Genomic DNA, 23208 nt, shown 5'->3' on the forward strand with positions numbered 1-23208 from the left:
CCTCTTGGAAGCTTTATCGGCCCTCTCATTGCCTTATCTCCCTTTTGTTCCTCAGTCCACCAAGGACCTGGCCAAAACCACCTGGTCCCTAACTTCTGCCGACTGCATTGGACTCTCTTGCTCATTTCCTCTTTACAAACAGGCTCGGCTTCAATGCCTCCTCAGCCCTCGCTTGCTTCTCCTTGTGTGTCCGTCCTCTGCCCATCCCCTCCGGGGCTCATCATCCTCTGCCGGCCCCAGGAAAGCTATCGTTACCCTGCGTTCGTCCTTAGTTGATGGGTCTCCTCTGCCCCCTCACACTCCGCTCAAGTGATCTTAGCAGCTCTCATGGGCCCGACTTCCTCCTGATGATCGATACCTGTCAGGGACTGAGTCATGTGCCCCCCAAATTCCTATGTCAAAGCCCAACCCCCAGTGTGACTGTATATGGAGATGGGACCTCTAAGGAGGTAATTAAGGGTAAGTGAGGTTATAAGTGCAGGGCCCGAATCTGATAGGACTGATGTCCTTATACGGAGAGGGAGAGTCACCAGAGATCTCTCTCTCTTTCTGGGCTCGCACAGAGTAAAGGTCATGGGAGGACACAGCAAGAGGGTACCATCTGCAAGTCGGGAAGAGAAGCCTCACCACAGAGCAGCTCTCCTGGCACCTTGGTCTAGGACTCCAGCATCTAGAGCCGTGAGAAAACAAATTTAAGCCACCCAGCCTGTGGCATCTTGTTACAGCAGCTTAAGCTAACAGGACATCTAAGCGGATGAGTTAGCTTTGCCTGCATAACAAGCAATTCCAAAATTTAGTGGCTGAAAACAACAGCCATGTATTTAACTTCCCTTTCTGCGGGTCAGCGGTTTGGTCTGGGCTCAGCAAGGTGGTTCTTCTGCCCTTGGCCAGGTCCACTCATGTGTCTGTGGCCAGCTGCTGGCTTGGCTGGGTGCTGGCTGGTCAGGTGGCCCCAGGAGGGACGGCCCGTCCCCACGCCATGTTCTCTCTCATCCTCCAGCATGTGGGCCCGGGCTTGTGTTTACGGCAGTGCAGCATCAGGCTTCTAAGAAAGCAGAGTTGAGGTTTGCAGGAAAAGCCTCAAGCTAGAGGCAGAGATCCGGGTCTTTCCATTCACACCTGGTCCCCTGCTAGTGGACTTCTCAATATCAATTGTCATTGGGCAATGAACTAGGAATATAGACTAATAATTAAATAAGCAAATTCTGGGAGAAGCACCTAGCACTTTAAAATGTGGTTGATGGGGCGCCTGGGTGGCTCAGTCGGTTAAGTGTCCGACTTCGGCTCAGGTCATGATCTTGCGGTCCGTGAGTTCGAGCCCCGCATCGGGCTCTGTGCTGACAGCTCAGAGCCTGGAGCCTGTTTTGGATTCTGTGTCTCCCTCTCTCTGCCCCTCCCCCGTTCATGCTCTGTCTCTCTCTATCTCAAAAATAAATAAACGTTAAAAAAAATTTTTTTTAATAATAATAAAATAAAATGTGGTTGACAGGACTTGACAGACATGGGATGAGGAAGGATAGGGAAAATAGGCCTTCTCCTGGGCAGATGGCTTGGTGGGCTGGATGGAAAGTGGAAATAACTTGCTGAGCACTTATTATATGCCGGATACTGTGCTAAGCACCTGGCACCCAGAGGACATCGAGGTGCTTGAGAAAAGGTCTCTGGAGCCAGACTTGCTGAATTTGAAGCTCAATTCTGTCATTAAGCCAGAGAAAGTTACTTAACCTTTCTGTGCCTCGGGCTCCTCCTCTGTAAAGGAGGCCTGATCACGATACTTCCCCGGGCGCCTAGCTGGCTCTGTAGGTAGAGCAGGCGACTCTTGACTTCAGCCCCACGCAGGCCTGGAGCCTACTTCTATTGTTTTTTAAACCATCATCATCATCAGTAATGATGATAAATAATGGTACTTACCTCACGAGGCTGTTGCAAGGATTAAATGAAATAATACACATCGGTCCCATAGAAATGCCCAGCACGTGTGGTATCCTATAAACATCTGCTCTTGGCCTTATTGTCTCACTGAACCCTCGCAACCGACTTAAGAGACAGGCACTTCTGTCTCCACTTTACAGGTGAGGACACGGAGGCCTGGAAAGGTTAAATAATGGCCCTACCACGCATGGCTAGGATGTGGCTTTGGACCCAGGCAGCCATAACTCTAGAACCTGTTCTAGAACTTATGCTGTTAACCGCCACTTCCTCCATACCCCACCCACCCGCGCCCCCCACCCATTTACCATTCATCAACAGCAAGAGAACGTGTTTGAGGCTGAAGGTCATGAGTTTGGTTTAGATGTCGATGTGGAATTGCTGCTGAGACATCCAGGTAGAGACTTCTGGCCAGCAGCTGGGTTTGTACGTGGAGTACAGAAATCAAGACACGGTGGACTGATGGGGACATGTAGACAGATTGAGTCACGGCTGGTAAGGTCACACAGGGAGATGGTGTAGCACGACAGCAGGGGACGGCCCGGGACACGTTTAAAGAGTAGATGGAGGAAAAGGAGTCTGAGGATAGACAGCCACGGAAGAGAGAGGGAGGTTTTGGAGGGAGGGAGACCATACGTCTGGGTTCACCTTGGGAGAGTCTTAGTTTATGACGGTTAGCCTGGCGTAATAATTCATTAGTGCCCTTTGTCTCTTTAAATAGTGGCCCAGTTTGGAAGACAAATGATATATTCACCCTCCTTCGGGGGTCAAGGAGGAGAAAGCATCCGGGAGGAGGAAACACAGGTGTAAAATACCACGGAAAGAACAAGGAAGCAGTGTTTGCAATGTGGTCCGCTGGAGTTGAGTTTGGCGAACTGCTGACTTTGAGAGAGGTTTCTGAGGAAAGAAGTGGTAAGTACGTGCATGCTGACATCTGAAAAGGAGCTCAGTAGAGATAACAGATATGCACACGTCACTATCTTTGAGACTGGGGTTACAGAAGTGAACAGACAGGACTGTCCTGATGGAATTGTGTGTGTGTTGGGGGTGGGGGGGGGTGGGGTTGGAAGAATCAAGTAGAGTGACCTGGTAGAATCACTAGGAGCTATTTGAGGTACATGGGGTGGGGTGGGAAGCCCTCTCAGAAGCCCTAACACTTGACCTGAGAGCTCTGTGAAAAGGGTGAGTCTGCCTGGGAAGCTTAAGAGATGGAACCTTCCAGAGAGGGAGGTAAGAGTTCATGCAAAGGCCCTGAGGTGGGAGTTTGAAAAACACAAAGGAGGCTAGTAAGGGTGGCCGTGGAAACCAGAGGGGAGAAGACAGATTCGAGCGCTAGCACAGGTGAATCGACGGCCCTGGTGACTGACTGGATATGAGGCGGGGGGCGGGGGGAAGCAGGGGATGGTCTAAGGGTGACTTCCCATGTCAACTTGGGAAACGTGGGTACACCCCTCCCCACCCTCGACGGAGCTGGTAGAAGGAACTGGTTTTGAAGGAATGCGATGAATCATGTAGTGAGTGAAATAGTGGTTTATCCACTTGGACATGTCCTTTGTCCAACCCTATCCTGTGAACCTGTGAATGTAACCTGATTTAGAAGAGCAGTCTCTGCAGATGTAATTAAGGATCTTGAGATAAGATCATCCTAGGGTTAGAATGGGCCTTATATCCAATGACAGGTGTTCGTGTAAGAGAAGGGCAGAGGGAAATCTGAGACGCAGAGGGGACAGGAGAAGGCCATGTGAAGATGGAGGCAGAGATTGGATTCTTGGCAGCCATGGCCAAGCAATGCCTGGGGTTACCAGAAGCTGGAAGGGGCAAGGAAGGATCCTCTCCTAGAGCCTTCAGAGGGAGCGTGGCCTTGCTGACACCTTGACTTCAGACTTCTGGCCTCCACAGCTGTGAAAAACTAAAATTCCGGTTGTTGTAAGCCACCAAGAATGGGCTAATTTGTTATGGCAGCCACGGGATACCAATACGGACTCCTCCGCGTTGAGTTGGGGTGTGGGGCACATAGAGGTGTTGACTGGGCAAGTGCATGAGCTCCCCTCAGGAGAGAGAGTCCAGGGCTGGAGATAAAGCTTTGGAAGCCCATTGAGCAGGTGGCAGTTTAAACCAGTGTTATCTCTGAGGGGACCCTGGAACATGGCTCCAGAAGCTCTTTCTCAGAAGCACAGAACCAAAAGCTTTCCAGATTTTTAAAAACAGATTTCACTCACTGATATAACCAAACACCCACACTATATATATATCAATGAAATGTAATGTTCATACCAAAGAATATGTTTATATGCATTTTAATATCTCCCAATAGATTAAAGAATATTTTTATCAGATTATTTTAAGTCAGGAATGCTTGCACTTCCTTGGACTTCTTCTGGGTCTGATGTGAGGCGAGCCCGTTTTACATCTGACACTACTGAGAATATATAGGGAGAAGGGCGTATACATTAGAAGGAAGTGCCAGAAATAGTATTTGTTAGTTTCTGAAATTGCATAGCATAAATTTCTCCCAGGGCCCCTGGGTGGGCAGAGGAAGTGCTTCAGTTTCCTCTTTATCACTTCTCTCAAAATGGTCCACTCGCCGATATTGCAAAAGTGACATTCCTCTCTTAGCACCTGGTATGCCTCTAACATTTGCAGGGCCTGGGCCAAGAGTACAAATAGAGGCCCGTGTAACGCATATCTAACAATCTCTCAATTATTAAACCCATAAACAGTTAATTAGAATGCAGTGTTTCTCTCTACCTTGACGAATAACTTCCTAATGCCCTGGAAGTCCCAGATCAAGTTCAGAACCAGCAGGCTTTTTGGAGTTCGCACTGGAATGTGGAACATGGGCAGGGCTCCCTGCCGGCCCCTTCTCCTCCCACTCCCTGCTCAACAGCACACCCGGAGGGGCCTCCCAGGATGCAGGCTGACACCAGTGCCCAGAGCCAAGCTTCAGCCACACGCTCCTACAAACAGAGCCCCAGGCCACCCTCAGGCCTGAGCACCACCGTGGCTCCAGAGGACTGGCCCAGAAAAGAGGCCCTGCATAGGCCCTAGAGTTGATTTGGGACATTTGGGGCAGGAAATTCTGGGATCTAGGCATTTCTGGGATCTGGAATGGCCTAGGGACAGGTTTGGTCCTGTGGCTCTGTGGACTCCTTGACCAGCGAGAAGGGGCACAGAGCACAGGACCAGGACAGGGACTCCTCTTGCCTAGGTAGATCTAAGGTGGCGGTGCTGGTCAGCCTGCACTCTAACAAGAGAGTCAGAGAAGTAGACCAACACCTGGCCAAGCCCGTGTGCAGACTTTCTTGTGTACTTTTCAGTTTTGAGAAAATGCCAGGTTAAAAAATGAAGTACCATAGATATTTTGAGCCCTGATTAATAAACACTATTACCATGCCAGTATTTCACTGAGTTCTAGAAATCAAAGGTCAAATCCCTAAAAAGTTTTGAATATAGTAAAATAAGACAATGAAGCAATAACTCGGGTGGCAGTGCTTTCTGGAAGTTTTTTCCACTTCTTCCTTTCTTCCTGCCTTCCTCCCTCCCTCCTTCCAATCCATCTCCTTCTTTCCAAAGCAGGAAGAGCCTAAATGAAGGCCATAGGCTTGGATGCAGTGGGAAAGTGCAGCTGAAGTACAAAGCAAGAGGGCCATGGCAGAATTCTAAGAGATGTCAATATCCAATAATCAAGCCAAAGAAGAGCTTCTACCAAGGAAAGTTCTGGAGTGGCATGGGAGGGAGAGGAGAGACTGGGGATCCATAGAGTGGGGAGGAAAGAGTTCCACAGGAGGGAGTTGTCCAGAAGAGCAAATGCCTCAAGGAGGTACCATCTTCCTCAGGCCGACTGAAGCAAATCTGGCCCATGCCTCTTCCAGCCCAGTCCCTCTACTTCTCTGGAGAGCACCAGCTCTTCCTCATACCCCATGTGGGGCTGCTTCAGTCCTGCCCCATCTTTTCTCACCCTGCATTTCCCCGCTTTATCACAGCTGTCCTCACCATTGGCTTCCCAACGTCCATCTCCATCCCTGGTCTCTTTCTTGAACCTCTAGCAGAACAATGGGTCCCAAGCATGTGCTTTGGTTAAGGGAGATGCTCACCAGATAATGGTCCAATGACCTTGTCCAAAACAGGAATGTTCACCAGTGTTCCTGATTCCCAAAGCGAGGACAATCTACTTTATCTCTGGAGAGAAAAGTGTGCATAAGCCCTTTATCCTGTGCTCTTCCTGTCCCCTCAACATTGGAATGTTCTTGTCCTTTCCCCTGCTCCCCAGCAATGCTCTTTCCTTGGTCTGGAATGTTCTCTCCCCCGTCCTGCCCTCCCAGTTCAAATGTCACCTCTTGGTGACTCCTCAGGCAGGAAGGCTTTTCTGGATAGTGTGTATGTGTGTGTGTGTGTGTGTGTGTGTGTGTGTGTGTTCACCTCTTATATTTTTCATTTTATATTTTCATTGTCTCCTTTCCGCCACCAAAATTGTAAGGCTGGTAGGGAAAGTTTGCTTTACCCAGTGTACCCAGTTTTATAAACCGAATTTAAGTGCCCCAAATTTGTAGAACATAGTAATACTCTCTCATAGAAGTTTATTTAAAAGTTCAATGGGTGATGGGCACCCATATTAAGGAGGGCACTTGTTGAGATGAACACTGGATGTTACATATAAGTGATAAATCACTAAATTCTCCTTCTGAAACCAATACTGCACTATATGTTAACTAACATGAATTTAAATAAAAATAAAATTTAAAAGTTCAAATTTGATGAAGCAATCAGGAAAGATTTTGTTTAAGAATCCTTCAGTCTTTGTTAATCTGTTTTTCAGGGATCAGCCCCTCTGGGTTGATCCAGGTTTTAAAAGGGCAACCTACTACCTCCCATTCTGGGTGGGATCCGAGCCTAATAGCTGTATTATGTATCATCACTTAATTATAGGAGAAAAGCTCTTAGGATGTTCTGCAAGTATCTGGAATTTAAAATGCTTTAAACTCAGCCCCTTCCCCAATATCCGTGAGCTTGATTCCTCATCTCTAAATTTTTTTCAAATGTTCCCTTCTCCGGAAAGTCTTCCTTACTCATTCTATTGAAATCTGCAGCTGCCTCTTCCCTAGTCATTACATAGAATCTCTTTCCTGCTTCATTTTCCTCCATAGCACATATCACTCCCTGATATACTACACAGTTTATTAATAGTCTATTAATTACCTATCTCCCCTCAATAAAAGATAAGTTCCATGAGGGTGGAGTTTGTTCATTGCTGCATCCCAGTGCCTAGAGCAGTACCTGGCACATAGTAGGTCTTTTTTTTATTTGAGTGAGAGAAAGAGAGAGAAAGAAAGCGCATGAGCAGGGGAGAGGGGCAAGGGAGAAAGAGAGAGAATCTTAAGCAGTCTCCACATTCAGTGCACAGCCTGACGTGGGGTTCAATCCCATGACCCTGGGATCATGACCTGAGCTAAAATCGAGAGTCAGATGCCCAACCGACTGAGCCACCGTGGTGCCCCTGAACTATTTGATATTTTAAAAATCAATAGAGTTGTCCTAGAGAGTGGTGGCTTCCTATCACCCATTTCTACCCCAACTTCCATACTTCAGGTGTCCATCAAACTCCACATGGCCCATTACCTGTCCAGGAGATGCTCACTCTAACTCTTCAACTTGGCTGTCAGAGAAAGGATGGGTCCTGATTAGTTTAAGCCATTATCTATCTGCACATATATTACCACCCCCTTCAGGAGGGCACAAGACGGAAGTTGACCCGCCCAAGTGTTTTCTCTTTCCTCATAGATGTGGACAAGATAATGCCAACTGTCTCTGGCAGCCATCTTGTGACCACAAAACCAGCCAGGGACAAAGCTGTCATTGAGCATGCAGAGCTGAGAGAGAAGGAGTTTGGGTCTTCCATGCACCCTATGTCTGTACTGCTGGTCCATTCATTCCCTTATTCTACAAATACTGATTGAGCACCTGGTATCCATCAAGTACCATTTTACATGCTGGGGATACAGCTGTAAATCTAAACAGACAAAAATCTACTTCATGGAGCTTCCATTCCTGGGGCAGGAGGTGGTGGGGAGAGTAGTGACATCATAAAAATGACTACAATACACAAGTAAATAACATATAAGTGCTATGTAAAAAAAAAAAAAAAAAAAAAAAAAAAAGCCATTTGCTAGAATGGATTTTCAAACACTGAAGTCCTATATGTGTTGTGTGTTCTTTTCAAAGATAAATCAAAACATCCCTTTTGGAAATTGACAATCGTTTAGTTTCCAATGTGTAAGAATACATCATTGTGCACTGGAGTTGGGATTCTGATCTTATTTTTTATCTAATCCAATGGTTGAAGACAGGTGGAAATTGTGAAGGATTTGGGAGCACTCCTGCTGATTGGGATTTAAAAAGGCATTTGTCTTTGGACGAGGGTAATGACCACATGAATAAATATCGGAACTGCCTGTCAGTGTTGCAAAAATATCAGACACAAACAAGGCAAATGACAACAGAACAATAAAGCACGCATACACATATGTGGTGGTAATTCTTTGAAATGTGGATTACCAATGCACTGGCAATGAAAATGAACCAATGCTATCATGCATCACATATTTTGGAGATGCTCCTAAATTCTGGCATAAATTTATCCAACATCAAGCATCATTTTGAAATGTACATGGAATACCATATAAAAATGATCAGAGCAACTTAACATTACAATCAGAATACAGTGTATCAGGAGATAAAAGTGTAAACTCTGCTGAAGCCAAATGCATATGATTATATTTAATTGCAAAGCCTGGAACTGCTAAGTTTATTGACAAATTGTCAGTCCTGACACCAAAAAAAAAAAAAAAAAAACCCCAAAAAACCAAAAAAGCGGAGAATGATGATCAAAGTAAACATAATGACTGACGAGATATCTCTGTCCAGCAAAATAAATGACAGAAATGGCAGCCGATATAGAGCAGCCATTTTTATCGGTACAACAAAGTGAAATGAGTCACTGAAAACTGGCAAACCCAAGTGATATTCTGAGTCCTGGTGGTTTTTTTTTTTTTTTAGGATTGTCAGTATGACAGCCTATGAGTCAAGTGAAGAAGCCCATGAAAATATTTTATGCTGCCAGCTTTGGCCAGCTTGTACGGACAACTGACTGATAACTTGCAGTATGGACTGGAAGCAAGAATTCAGGGTAGGCACGGATGGGCTGAAGCTCTGGCTGGCAACACGAGAAATCTGTCTCCATAGTCAAGCTGTTACCGCGAAGCTGTGTCTCCTCAGTGCCCTTATATACAAAGAAACCGTTGCCCTCCAGAATGCGTGTGCAGATTTAAGACAAGTACTTAATGAAGCTGATAAACTTGTCAATCATGTCACAAGCAGGCAGTTCAATAAAGACCTGACCTGTTTTCTTGGCTGAGTGAAGGGACGGGTGGTGACTACAAAGAACCACTGTTTCAAATGAAAGCTCATTGTCTTTTGATTAGAAAAGTTTTTACCCTACCGAGTTATAAGGGGAACTTTATTTTTTCAGAGAAAACTTTCCTTTGGTGAGATAGTATAGCAGGGTGGGCGTGGCTTACAAGTTAGTCTTTGTGCTCATCTCAAGTCCTGTACATGCTGTTACCAGGCAAGTGTATGAGGAGATGCACCCGGGAGATGCATTGGCAGAAACCTGGCCCCGTCTGGCAGAGACTTCGATCCTGGGACTTGAGGTTTTTGCTGTTGCCTGAAAGACCTGGTTTTTAACTCATCTGAAAATAGGAGGAGACATTAGACGACTTAATAAAAAGGCCAAGGAGTCAAACTGGAAGTGGTTTAGTAGACAAGGAAACTTTTACTGCTCTACTTTAGGACATCACCAAATAATTTTGGACCTTAGTACGAAGAGCGGATCCTAGAGATAGTGTCAGGTGGTTTCTTGAAACTACTTTTCTGGGGGCGCCTGGGTGGCGCAGTCGGTTAAGCGTCCGACTTCAGCCAGGTCGCGATCTCGCGGTCCGGGAGTTCGAGCCCCGCGTCGGGCTCTGGGCTGATGGCTCGGAGCCTGGAGCCTGTTTCCGATTCTGTGTCTCCCTCTCTCTCTGCCCCTCCCCCGTTCATGCTCTGTCTCTCTCTGTCCCAAAAATAAATAAACGTTGAAAAAAAAAAAAAAAAAGAAACTACTTTTCTGGTTCTTTCGTTCGGGGTTTTTGTTTTTGAATACAGTCATTTATATCATTTTCCTCCACTCGCATCATTTTGAGTGGGAATTATCTCTCAGCATCTGATCCAGTCAGGGGAGACAGTTAAACAGAGTAGGAGTCAACGTTTACTGGCACTTTCTTTGTGCAAGGGACCGTTGGAAGTGCACATACTCATTTAATCCTCTCAGTGACACCGTCAGCTAATATCATCCCATAAATAAGTGACTGTTATTATCTTTGTTTTATAGATATTGAAACTTAGGCACAAAAGTTTAAGCACTTCGCCCAGGGTCGCACAGGTAGAAAAGCCAGGATTAAAGGCCAGACAATTCTGCCTGCCAAGGGCAAACTTTCAACCATTGCGCTATATTTTTTAAATATATAAATATGCATGTATGTATATACTTAACATAAGTGGTACTTTATTGCTCCTGCAACAAATGACCACAAGCCTACTGGTTAAAACAGCATGCGGTTATTATCTTAGCATCATGGAGGTCAGAAGTCCGAAATGGATGTCACCAGGGCTGCGTTCCTTCTGGAGGCTCTAGGGAGAATCTGTTTCCTTGCTTTTTTCATTTTCTAGAGGTTACCTGCATCCCTCGACTCTTGGCTCCCTTCCCCCATCTTCAAAGGCAGAAGTGTCACACTTTCAGTTCTCTCTCTGACTCTGACAATGATTCTCCTGTCTCCCTCTTTTGCTTGTAAGGACACTTGAGATTACATCTGGATCATCTCTTGATTGTAAGGTCGTTGACTAGCAACCCTAATTCCATCTGCAACCTGAATTACTCCTTGCCACATAGCATAACATGTTCACGGGTTCCGGGAGTTGGGACATGGATATCTTAGCGAGGTCGCCATCCTGCCAACCGTAACTTTCTTAGTTCACACTCCGAAACTTAAAACCCAAAACGGTGTCCAGTGGATAATCTCCCTCTATGTCTGCTCCCTGGCCACGTAGCTCCCTTCCTCAGAAGCGTCTGATGTTATCCTGTGTCCTAGATATATTTTATGCATGTAAAGGCAAATATGTATATTTGTTATTTTTTTAATTGTTTGATCTTCCCTACAAACACTGTCCTACATATTGCTTGTTTTCATTTAAAACCTATGTCCTGGGGGCGCCTGGGTGGCGCAGTCGGTTAAGCGTCCGACTTCAGCCAGGTCACGATCTCGCGGTCCGTGAGTTCGAGCCCCGCGTCAGGCTCTGGGCTGATGGCTCAGAGCCTGGAGCCTGCTTCCAATTCTGTGTCTCCCTCTCTCTCTGCCCCTCGCCCGTTCATGCTCTGTCTCTCTCTGTCCCAAAAATAAATAAACGTTGAAAAAAAAAATAAATAAATAAAACCTATGTCCTGGAGATCGGTCAGGTTGATATATAAAGATCTGGGTGTCCTTCTTTTCTGTGTCTACATCATCTTCCACTCCATGAGTGTATATTATGTTGTATTTACCTTCTTCACTTAGCCCACAGGACAGGTGGGGGGGGGGGTCTCCAATCTTTCAGTTGTTTTCAGTGTTTTGCGATACAAACAATGCTGTAGTGAACAGCTTTGTACCCTTATCTGGAAAGTGTAGAGTGTGTCTGTAGGATTAACCTCTAGAAGGAGAATGACAGGGTCATGGAGTCTGTGCATGTGTCATTTAGCCAGCTAATGTGAAACTGCCTTCTTTTACCCTTTCCAATTAGGAATTAAAAAAATAAATAAAGGGGCGCCTGGGTGCCTCAGTCGGTTAAGCGTCTGACTTCGGCTCAGGTCACGATCTCATGGCTCATGAGTTCAAGCCCCAATCAGGCTCTGTGCTGACTGCTCAGAGCCTGGAGTCTGCTTCAGATTCTTTGTCTCCCTCTCTCTCTCTGCCCCTCCCCTGCTCACACTCTGTCTCTCCCCCCAAATAAAATAAACATTAAAAAAGTTTTAAAAAATAAATTAAAAAAATAAAGAACTTATGTTTACCTAACAAATGTAATAAATAGCTCTTGATGTCTAGGAACGTGTTCTAAAAATGTCAGTAGGTATGTTATTTGCTTTTCATTATTGTCTTTTAATCCTCTTAACATTTCAAGTTTAACAACCTGTTTTGCTTTTATTGTAATTTTTAAATTTTCTTCTTTATGGTGAGTGATATTGGCTTTCTGTTTATACAGTACTATAAACTCCCATTTAAATATATTTCTTTGGGGAAAAAAAAACAATATATTTCTTTGGGACACCTGGGTGGCTCAGTTGGTTGAGCATCTGGCTCTTGATTTCAGCTCAGGTCATGATCTCGGGGCTGTGGGGTTGAGCCCATATCAGGCTCCATGTGGAGCCTGCTTAAGGTTCTTTCTCTCTCCCTCTGACCCTCTCCCCTGCTCTCTCTCGCTCTCTCTCAAATTAAAAAAAAAAAATTAAGGATGGTATTTATAAAAATAAATAAGTGAATGTATATATTTCTTTATGTTAAAAGGGTGAGATGACTTAAAGACAAATAATATGTCAGTAATAATACAGAAGTTACCCTGACATGGCCAGAAATTATGAGGGAGGTGTCCTAATGGCTGATTCCTCGCATCCAATCACTACTACCTGATTAGTTTTTGTTGAGGTTTTTTTTTTTTTTCCATAACAGAGAATCATTGTCAACAGCAAGATCCTTAATAGACAAAGGGGGGTGGGGACTGGCAAAGCAGAAATTCTGCAGAAGCTGCCTTTGTGATATTCTCAAATGCTTTTAAATCCTATCTCGTGGATGGAAGCCAGAAACTCGGGCACCCAACAGAGAAAAAGTCAAATTCAAATAGATAAACTGAAATAATTAAAACCAGACAGTCCTAGAGCGTTAGGCTTCCTGCTACTAGTCAGGCGACAGCTTTTAGGGAAGTCTAGCCTTGATTCATGTGCTATAAACATGCTCACCTTTTTCATCCTTTGCTATGAACACTCAGCCTAGCTCACCCACTTTGTGGATCGCGGGGGGCAAACTTTAATCAGGGCTCTCCCCTGGGGCGTATCCTTGTTGTGACGGAGCGTATCGCATTCCTTAGTTGAAAAATGAGGGGATGCAAACTCTTTTTAATGTTTGCTATGCCAACATTCCCCAAGGGAGGGGACTACAGAAAAGAGTTTTGGGGGACTTCAATGAATATTACTTGGAAAAGGAATTCTATGATTAGATGTTTGGAAAACTTTGAGTTAAAAGCTTTCTTTACTGCAGGCCAGCTCACAGCATTTAGTATGCTCTCTGGCCAGAACCATGAACTCAGTTTATCTCAAAGGACCAGCGTTTCATGGACCACCGGGTGTTCAGTGGAGCTAGCCTAGACAAAACATAATTAGGAAAGTGAAACTTTACCTGAATTAGACAACGGACTCTCAAAGCTAAATTTGGGATAACTGGGGTTTTCTGCTTTCTTGGGTTATTCACATGCTGATCATTTCCAGTGACGAAGCACTTGCTTTGTGCCGGCTACTGTGCTAACATCTCAACGAATCTTACGACGACCCTGAAAAGGTCTTCTTTAATCTCTACTTTAACAAAAATAAATTAAGGATCAGAAAGACTAACTAAGTTCATCCGTTTAACAAATTTTTCAGTTTATTTATTCTGAAAGAGAGAGAGCGCACGAGCAGGGTGAGGGCAGAGAGAGAGAATCCCAAGCAGCCTGCTCGCTCTCAGAGCAGAACTCGACACGGGGCTCAATCTTATGATCCACGAGATCCTGACCTGAGCCGAAATCAAGAGTTGGACGCTGAACCAAGTCACCCAGGCGCCCCCATTTCATAAATTTTTATTATGAAGCTCCTGCTAAGCACTGGGCCTGACTCACTGGCTCCCTGCAGATTGGGCCCTGTAACCAAGAGTGAGCACTCTTGGCAAGCAGAAAAACAAACCTAACAGAGCTCCCGGCGTATGTTTGGGAGATACTGTGACACAGTGGCTTGGAGCAGGGGCTCTAGAGTCTAAATCTGTTAGAATCGTAGCTTTTCCGTCTGAAAAATGGGTCTAGAAAGAATACCCCACCTCAGAAGGAGGTTGTGGGGATCGAGTGAAATCATCGGGAATATGTTTTGCGTGGCGCAGTTACATGGAAATGCTCAACAACTGTCAGCTTGACCTGTGGGCCAAGATGTGAGGAACTCAAGTGTTCAGGCTTTCCGTGAACACACTGCCTGTCTCCTCTATCTAAAATCGCCAAGAGAGGGAGGAAGGGAGCAGAAAAGGAAGGAAGGAAAGCAGACTATCAAACACGTTGATCCTTCTGGTCACACTGATTTGGGGTTGGTGGTGGCGTTCTAGAGTTGGCTTCCGTGTCAAGCAAAACTCCCCACGTAGAGATCCCAGCTCGTCTGGAACAGAGAACACTGGAGGTCAGAGTAGCTCTCCTGAGGGGAGAAACATTTTTGGACAAGAACACAGAGCGTTCAGAATGCACACAGAATCATCAAACTCAAGAAATCTGACACTAGGATTGAAAAATCACAAGTAATGGGAACTGAGCTGATGTCTTAAAGACTCTGGGAAGTCTGGTTGAGTGAGCAACTCCTAATTAAAGAACAGACCTGGACACAATGGGGACTTTGTGGGGGGTGGATGAGGCCAACATTCCCTGAAGTCCCTGATCAATCTGAATTCCACTAAGCACTATGTGCCTCTAGAGGTCACACAATAGGAAGATCCCAGAACTGCCTATGAAGAATTCTTACAAAAAAGTAAAAATGAAAACTTGAACATGACTCCAATCAAGTCTCTAGACTTGATGTGATAGAAAACCCAGGGGAAACAGAACATGTTAAATGACACCATAAAGATGCAATCAGCCAACCCAGAGCCAGGAAAACTATAGAACAAATGAACAAATAACTTTTGTTCAAATAAATGGATTTTTTTTTTTTTTAATTTGGGAATTGTTAGAGATTCATTCGGGAATTGTTAGAGATTTGATGGGATTTAAGAAATGCAAAGTGTGGTACTTGTTTGGGTTCTATTCAAAGAAACCAACTGAAAAATGGCATTTTTTGGAGACAACTGGGGAAAATTGAGCCAATTGGACAATAATTGAGTCTGAGTGTATTGTTATTATATCTCACCAGCAGGATATTAGATGATGTTAAAAAGTTCTTGGTAATTTTAGGTATAACAGTCTCATGTTATATTTTTATTAAAGTACTTACTAGTTAGCGATAAATCCTGAAGTATTTACAAGCGAAATGACACGTCGTCTGGAATTCACTTTAAAATATTCCAGCAAAAGCAAACAGACCATTAAAATTGTTTGGTTGGGGAAGACTGAATGAAACAGCAGGACAGTGCTTGAGGCTGAGTGTTGAATACATGGGGCTTCATTACCCTCCGTTCTACATGTGTGTATGTTTTTAAAATGCCATTAGAAGTTAAATGAATACAATTAATTTCTGAAATCTTGAGAGCTGAAACGGAGGAGTTTTCCAGGCTCCTATCAAAGGGAAAACTGGTATGTGGTGAGATTCCAGGAGGTGGCAGCCCCAGGGAGCCCTGCCGGGCAGCAGCTTCTCAGCAGCACAAGACGTCTACTCCCCGCACGGCCATTGTAAAGCTGTCTATTTGACATGCTGCACTGGCTTCTATAATGTCTAACTATCTACAGAGCTAATTAAATTATTAGACTCAGAGCTGTGAGATGGCCCAGTTTACATGCAGAGAGTACCTCTTCCAACGCTGTAGCCACTAAGCGAATTCCCCTTGAAGTCATAATTAGTCATCCGGAGTGCTTCCCAATCAAGTTGTGTCTCTGATAAAGAATTCCCAGTTTGCTCCTAACACTTCCCTGGTGGTGAGATTGTTTATTTAATTTCAGCACAAACAGATAGAGGCGGGGGCAGACCAGGAGAAAAAGGTTTCTCAGTCTGGCCTGGAAGGGCCAGTTTTTGAGTTAGGGCGTCCAGTGAGAGGGGCCTCTACTGAACTAACAGGGACTGAGTTTATGCCTCTTCAAAGTCTCAGACATGGCCTGTTGCCTGTGATGTCTTTGTGATGAGGGAACTGTGCCCCCCGTCTTCTCTGCCAGCATCCATCAAGGTCAGAGAAGGGGCCTAACCCCCTTGAAGAGAAGCGACAGGGATGAACAGTGTGGGAGATGGAAAAGCCACTGTGCTGAGAACCAAAGACGTGGGCTCAGGGTAAGTCTCCACACTCATCTTGGGCCCTAGGGTCCTCGTCTACAAGATGGTGGCTGAAGAAAGAGATTTCAAAGATTCCTTTCTGGTTACGAAATGGGTTTAAGTGGCTGGGGTTCTTTTGAGAAATGGTCCAAAAACTCAGAGTGACATGTTTGCAGTTTCCATCCTCAGCAGAGCTATAAGCATCATAGCTTAGTGGCCAAGAAAGGCCAAGAAGCCAGAGCGCTTGGGTTCTGGTGCAGCTACTGCCCAGCCCCCCACCCCCCCGCCGCAACAGTGTGGCCTATTGCTTAACCTCTTGAACCTCATTTCCCCGCTGTCAAATGAGGATAACAGCAGGAATTTCCTCGCAGGTTTTATGAGGACCAAGGAAACGAATACACATACAGAGCTGTTGCTATGACGTTTATCAAGAAAAGTAACACTTTATACACCTTTACAGCCCTAGGAGTGAAGCATGATGCTGTTGACATTTTGTGATTGAAATTAGGCCCTCCCCACTGATTTTAGAGTCTGGAAGACGGGCATTCCTATTAAAACCTTGGCCCTAGGTGCGTCTGGTGGGCTCAGAGACCCACACTTAATTTCGGCTCAGGTCATGATCTCACATTTGTGACATAGAGCCCGTCTTGAGTGTGAGCTTACTTGGGATTCTTTCTCTGCTCTTCCCCTCACTCATTCCCTCTCTTTCTCTCAAAATAAAAACAAACCTTGGCCTTGACACTGATACTATTGATATGAAGTAGTGTTTATTGAACACATTATTTTCTAAACTTGCTTTAAAAAAATTTCTTTTAATGTTTATTTATTTTTGAAAGAGAGAGAGAGAGAGACAGAGCATGAGTGTGGGAAGGGTAGAGAGAGAGGGAGGAAGACACAAAATCTGAAGCAGGCTCCGGGCTCTGAGCTGTCAGCACAGAGCCCGATGCAGGGCTTGAACTCACGAGCTGCGAGATCATGACCTGAGCCAAAGTCGGATGCTTAACCGACTGAGCCACCCAGGCGCCCCTCTAAACTTGCTTTTTAAGTCAGAAGGTTGGAAGGACAGAAGGTTGGAAAGGACCTCTAGGGTTTTCCAGCTTCAGCCTCAATCAGAAGTTCAAGGCCATGTACAAAATCACTGCCCAGTGACACGTCGTGTTCTGCTTGAATTCCTCCGGGGACATGGGGCTTACAGCCCTCTGACAGACCTGCTCTTTGAACCTTGCCCCAGGAGAAAACATGAAAAGAACTGAGGATCTTTAAGCTGGAAAGCAGGTTAGTGGACTTTAAATATTTGAAGGATTGTTATCAGTGTTAAAAGAAAAATGAACATTAAGCATGGCCATTAATGTATTGTCATTACGATGATCATTTATCCACCTCGCGCCCTATGTCAGACACCACACAAAATGCCTTGTGTGACTTCCAATTTAATCCTTCAACATCCCCCTAAGACAGTATTAGTATTCTGATGTTATAGTTGAGGAAACTGAGGTAGAGGACAGTTAGGTAAAACTCTGCCCTAGGAGATACAGTCAGTCAGGGGCAAAAACAGGATTGGTCTGACTTTGGAAGGTAGAATGAGAACTGTTTTTGCAGAAATTCCTGGGACCCTAAGGCACCCACTGTCTGGGAAGCAGGTTTGGGATCAACATGACGAGAACTTTAACATGAGACTGAACTCATTTCAGGTAAGGAAGGGTTGCAGGGCTTTTGTAAAACACACACACACACACACACACACACACACACTGATCAGCCTGACATGGGTTTCTGGAGAGACAGTGGGTAGACAGGAAGGGTGGGGACCTGGGGAGGCCAGACGGACGAAATGGGCTGGTAGAGAGGGTTGCCCATGGCCGGTGACAGGGCTGGAGAGAACACCCAGGAGGCATGACTGGCGTGCCTGCAAATGTGTGGTCTCCAGCGCAGCTCTACCTCCCCACTGTTCCCTCCACAGTGGACTCTATTCTGGACCAATCTCCCTGAGCAAACGCCACTCTTCCTACTTCACAGGGAAGGTAGAGGTCATTGGGCATAGCTGACCTCAACTGTCAGCCTCTCTTCATGACCTTCACTTCCTCCTCCCCTGCTTCAAGAACGGGGCTCCAAGAACATCTCGGGATCTTGACTTACACACTCTCCACTCTCTTTCTTGAACCTTTATCTGCCCTGTCCTGGCTTCTTTCCATCTGCCTGTCACCTTGTCAAAAACACAGGGGAAGATAACTCTTGTGATCCTGCACCCAGCTCGCAGCAAGTGTCCCGGCCCCCTTTTCAAACCAAGCTTCTAAAACACAGTTGGCGCTCACTCTCTCCAGTCCTTTGAGGATCTGCCGTCAGCCCAGCCCATCCAGCTTCCAAACACACCCACGTGGGAACTGAGGACACCTCTGGCCTCTCAGTTCCTACTGTCCAGCAAACACTTGTGGCCTCAGCCTTACCTGACCAGATCTGTTACTCACTCCCTCTTTATGAAATTCCCGTTTCTCCTGGTTGCTATAAAACACTTTCTTGGTTTCCCCCTTACCTTTCTGGCTCTTTCTGGATCCTCTTTCTCTGGGGCCTCTTACTTGTTTACCAGGAGCCACCTGAGCCCCTATGCCCAGTCTAGACCCCCTGCAGGACCATTCACCCCCAGATGGCTTCTCCACACTGCCCACCCTCCCAATCTAGACATCCAGCTGTCACCCAACAAACACCTCAGCCCCTACATAGAGCTGCCTACTAAGGGGGGTGGCTCTGGACCCTCCAGGTAGAAAATAAAAAACCCCCCCCCCCCGCCCCCGCCCTACAAATCTGCCAACAGCTTTAAGGGATTCCTGAGAGATGCTGAACTATACTCACCACCCTACACAACATGAAGTGTTAAGGCTTCCTATGGTCCCAGGCTAGAGCAAACTCTAATGGGATCCTCTGACCCAACTCCTTCTGCCTTCCTCTAACCTCAGACCTTCTGGCTCTGCCTTTGCCTCGGCCCTCCAAGGCTGAACCGTGGGTATGTGATCTTTCCTCCACTAATTTGCTTCCTTTTGGTCCCTTCTCTCAACCCCCTATTCTCCCACTTCCCCAACACCTGCAATGCCACACATTACATCTCTATCGCAGCCCTCTCCCCTCCCCTTGCATACGCTATTTATAGAGGCCAAATACATTATTATGTCAGCTACCTTTGCAGCTCACTTACATGTCGGGAGAATAGAAATGGCTCACACAGACACCATGACAGGTGCTGTGTCAAAGTCACGGATGAAGGCCACACATGGGTGCTTCTCAGTCCTCAACACGGGCTCCAGACTATGGAGAGGCCGCATCAGCTGGGCCTCAAGGCACAGGCTGCCTGAAAAGGAAAAGAGTAGCCTTCCCCACGGAGGGCTCCCAGGGGACCCAGAGCACCCAGGATCTCATAGAAACAAGAGGTGTCCTGGCCTCAGGACAATGCTGAGGGTGGGTGAGAGGAGGAGCAAGAAGAGGAACATTCTGGCTGGGAAGCTTGCAGATGCCCTGCTGTGGGTCTGCGTCCCAACGGGGCAACTGAATCAGGCTTCTCTGGGCTCCCTCTGTGCCCTTTGGCCTTTTTCCTTCACCAGAACCAGTGTTTGTTCTTTGTCAGGAGCAGTTGTCCTAGGCTGGTGCTTCTCCTTTTTCTTCTTCTGAGGCCAGCATTTCGGTGTGCTCCACCCCTGCCCTTTTCTTTGGCTCCCCCCTCCCCCAACTGGGCTGACCCTGGGGGGGGGGGGGCATACCTTCCTCCTTCCCTCCTCCTTCTCCCTTTCTACCCTCCTCCCCCCCATCCTCCTCCTTCCTACCTACTTCCTCCCTCTCCCTGCCTCCTCCCTCCCTCATCCCTCCTCCCTCCCTCATCCCTCCTCCCTCCCTCCTCCCTCTCACCTCTCTCCTCTCCTTCTCCCCCTCTTACCTCTCTCCCACCTCCTTCTCTCTTCCGTCTGCTCCCTTCTCCCTGTACTGGGACTCAGAACTGTGCCCACCCCAGGGAGCTCAACATGCATTTCACGAGGGACATCGGGTGTTGCTCAGATATTCTCAGACACCCAAGAACAAGCTGTAGATAACAGGGTGGTTATAGACCCTCAATGTACACGGGGCTCTCCTGTGGTTGCTTTCTGATAACCAGACACCTCGCTCAGGATGGGGACCCGAGATATTCTTACACTGCTCTGGCAACTCTCATTACATCTGTGGACAATAATTTTTGTCTGGATACCCAATAACTTTTATTTCAGCTTGGCCCACTCTTGAATTCTCCGTAGATCAAAACAGCTTAACCAAGAATGTCAGAAAGCAAGCATTTTCTGAATTAACAAGAACCACCACCACAATCTTTCAAGAAGAAGAAGATGAAGGGGAGGAGGAGGAGGGGGAGGGGGAGGAGGAGGAGGAAGAACACCAGAGGAAATATAAAAGAGATTTCAACCAGACAACTCTCACCTAAAAAGTTCTTGTGAAAATAGGTAGATCGTGTATCTGCCCCACATTGCCTGGGTCTCTAAAGCCCAGATAACAAAAATCAGTTCAAATCCTTTTTTTTTTTTTTTTTTTTAAATAAGAATTTATGGAATGCTGTTGCCTTTTAGAGGCTGGGAAAGTGGAAAACACCGTGAAGCGGAGCTTTGGCGTGATAACCACCGCCACCGCCGGGTGTCACACACCAAGGCGAGGCGCTGTGCCAACCGTGGCAGACACGTTACTGAATTTCACCCCCTTGGAGCCCTGTGAAGCAGATATCATCGTCCCATTTTGCAGGCCCCAGAGAACGTATTTCATGACCCAGGAGTCAAACTCGATTCTTTCAAACTGCAAAGTCTTGACGCTTAGCCCCTGCACTCCCCCTGCCTCATGCTGTATTTCAGGTACCTGCCAGATCCACTATCATTCACTCCCATCGCCTTTAGCAAGACTCCCAGAATCATTCCCAGCTCAGCTAAGGGCAGAAAACACAGAACTCGTGGAGTGCTTGTCCCTTAATGTCTTGAAGGCAATACCAGTGCGATCTAGATCAGGACTTCTCAACCTCAGCATTATGCATGCTTTGCCTGGGATAATTCTTGGTGGTGGTGGGGGGGGGGGACTGTCCTGTGTGTGGTACGATGCTTAGTAGCATCTCTGTCCTCTGCCCACTAGAATCCAGCAACATCCCTTCCCGCCACCCGTCGTGGCAACAAAAGTATCTCCGGACAGGGCCAAGTGTCCACTGGGTGGAAGACACTGCCCTCAGTTGGAACCACCCATCTAGACATCCAGACCGTCAGCGGGGACTCAACACCTCATCCCTGCCCCACCAACTTTGCTCTCTATGCTTTGCGTACTCCTACCTTGAAGCAACAGACCTGGCAATCCCACAGCAGGATGGGCAGGAAGAAAGTGGCTGTGAAGAACTCAGTAACAGGTGATCTCTAGAAGTCAGGTAGGTTGGCAGCTGGCATCGGGTTTCCGGGTTTTTCCACATAGGCCAGTATTTTCTTTTATTTTTTCTTTTTTTAAAAAAAATTTTTTTTTACGTTTATTTATTTTTGAGACAGAGAGAGACAGAGCATGAGCAGGGGAGGGCAGAGAGAGGGAGACACAGATTCGGAAGCAGGCTCCAGGCTCTGAGCCATCAGCCCAGAGCCCGACGTGGGGCTCGAACTCACGGACCATGAGATCGTGACCTGAGCTAAAGTCGGACGCTTAACCGACTGAGCCACCCAGGCGCCCCAGGCCAGTATTTTCTTGACGAAAACGTCAATTTTACTTCCCCTCATGTCAAGTCTTTTACACAAAGACCATTCTTAGTATGTTTCTATTTTAAAGGTCACAGATGTGAAGACTAGGAAAACTAGGCAGAAAAATGCTCACGACAATGAAAGAGCAGGTGACAAAAACTGTATGGACTCTGTCGTGGCATCTAACGTGACAAGAGAAATGATGGAATGAAGGATTATGGGTGGTGTCTTCCTCCTCTTTCTAAATTCCCTTCCTCCTCATTCTAAAGGTAACTTCCAACGTACCTTCGTAATTTAGAAGGTAAAATTCCAGATGGTGTCCCCAGACATAGGTCTCCTTACCCTCCTCTCCAGGTCATGTCTCCAGAGCAGTAACCTCACAATGAACAATTACTACCTGCTCCCTGAATTGCCACCTAGATCCCCAGTGTGACCATAGACAATGTCATCTGTATAGGCTGTGCCGTATCTAAACCGCACTTAATACGTTTGTTTAATGAAGTTTATTAAAATTCAAAAATGATTACATTATTTTTCAGAAAAAAATGAAGATTGATTCTTCCATTGCCTGATCCCATTTGAGCATCTGAAACCAACCGTGGCTGAGACAACCCCCCCCCCCCCACTCCCTCCCAGGGATTCCCTTACCTGGAGGCAGCCTGGAGGCAGAGGTGGGCCCTCCTCCCTCCACTGTGGCCACTTTGGCACTTTAGGCCCCGCCCCTAACCTGAGCTGGACCCATCAGATTCTCTTTCTTAGAAATTCGGAATTTTGAACCAACAGACCTAGGCCCTTGTCCTGTTCATGTAAGCGGCAGCTCTCCAAAAAGTCTGTAATAAATTCCTGCTACTTGGATCCCTGATTTCTGTTCCTTCTGCAATCTGGTTGGTCCATTTTGCCTGGAATCCTCCCCCACCAAAAATAATAATTTTATTTGTTTGTTTGAGCTGGTTCTAATTCGAATTGACTCTTGCTTCTTCCAACTCAAAGAATCTTAACTCCTAGATGTCATAATTCACATCTCTTTATTATCCACGTAAATATCAGGCCATAAGTATTCTGACCCTCTTGCCAGTGGTGATGTCTTTTATGGTCACATCTGAAGAGCAGAAATACTGGCTTCCGTCAGACTGGTTGCATTCTCAGCTCTGCCCCTTTAAGCGCGAGTTTCCTTATAGGGTAGGTGGGCACTTAACTGCTGTTGCAGGGGATGAAGGGCTTTGAATGAGGGGTGTGCTCGGGGCTATTTCTGCAAGG

General features: G+C 46.3%; 2 long non-coding RNA genes across 2 annotated transcripts in view; both read left to right on the forward strand.

Annotated features, from left to right (window-relative positions):
- LOC115506373 overlaps positions 1-16831 on the forward strand; it is a 31482-nt gene extending 14651 nt beyond the window's left edge. Inside the window, exons 2-3 of the long non-coding RNA XR_003966340.1 lie at positions 2651-2841; positions 16135-16831. This is a non-coding gene — a long non-coding RNA (uncharacterized LOC115506373). The remainder of the gene's footprint in view (positions 1-2650; positions 2842-16134) is intronic.
- A 422-nt stretch (positions 16832-17253) lies between these two features.
- Positions 17254-22858, forward strand: LOC116737739. Its single transcript, XR_004343195.1, has 4 exons — positions 17254-17503; positions 17828-17919; positions 21371-21653; positions 22491-22858. It is a non-coding gene; the product is annotated as an uncharacterized LOC116737739 (long non-coding RNA).
- Positions 22859-23208: the final 350 nt, after the last annotated feature.

This window comes from Lynx canadensis, chromosome F2 (genome assembly GCF_007474595.2).
Source record: "Lynx canadensis isolate LIC74 chromosome F2, mLynCan4.pri.v2, whole genome shotgun sequence".
In the NCBI taxonomy this organism is placed as follows: Eukaryota; Metazoa; Chordata; class Mammalia; order Carnivora; family Felidae; genus Lynx; species Lynx canadensis.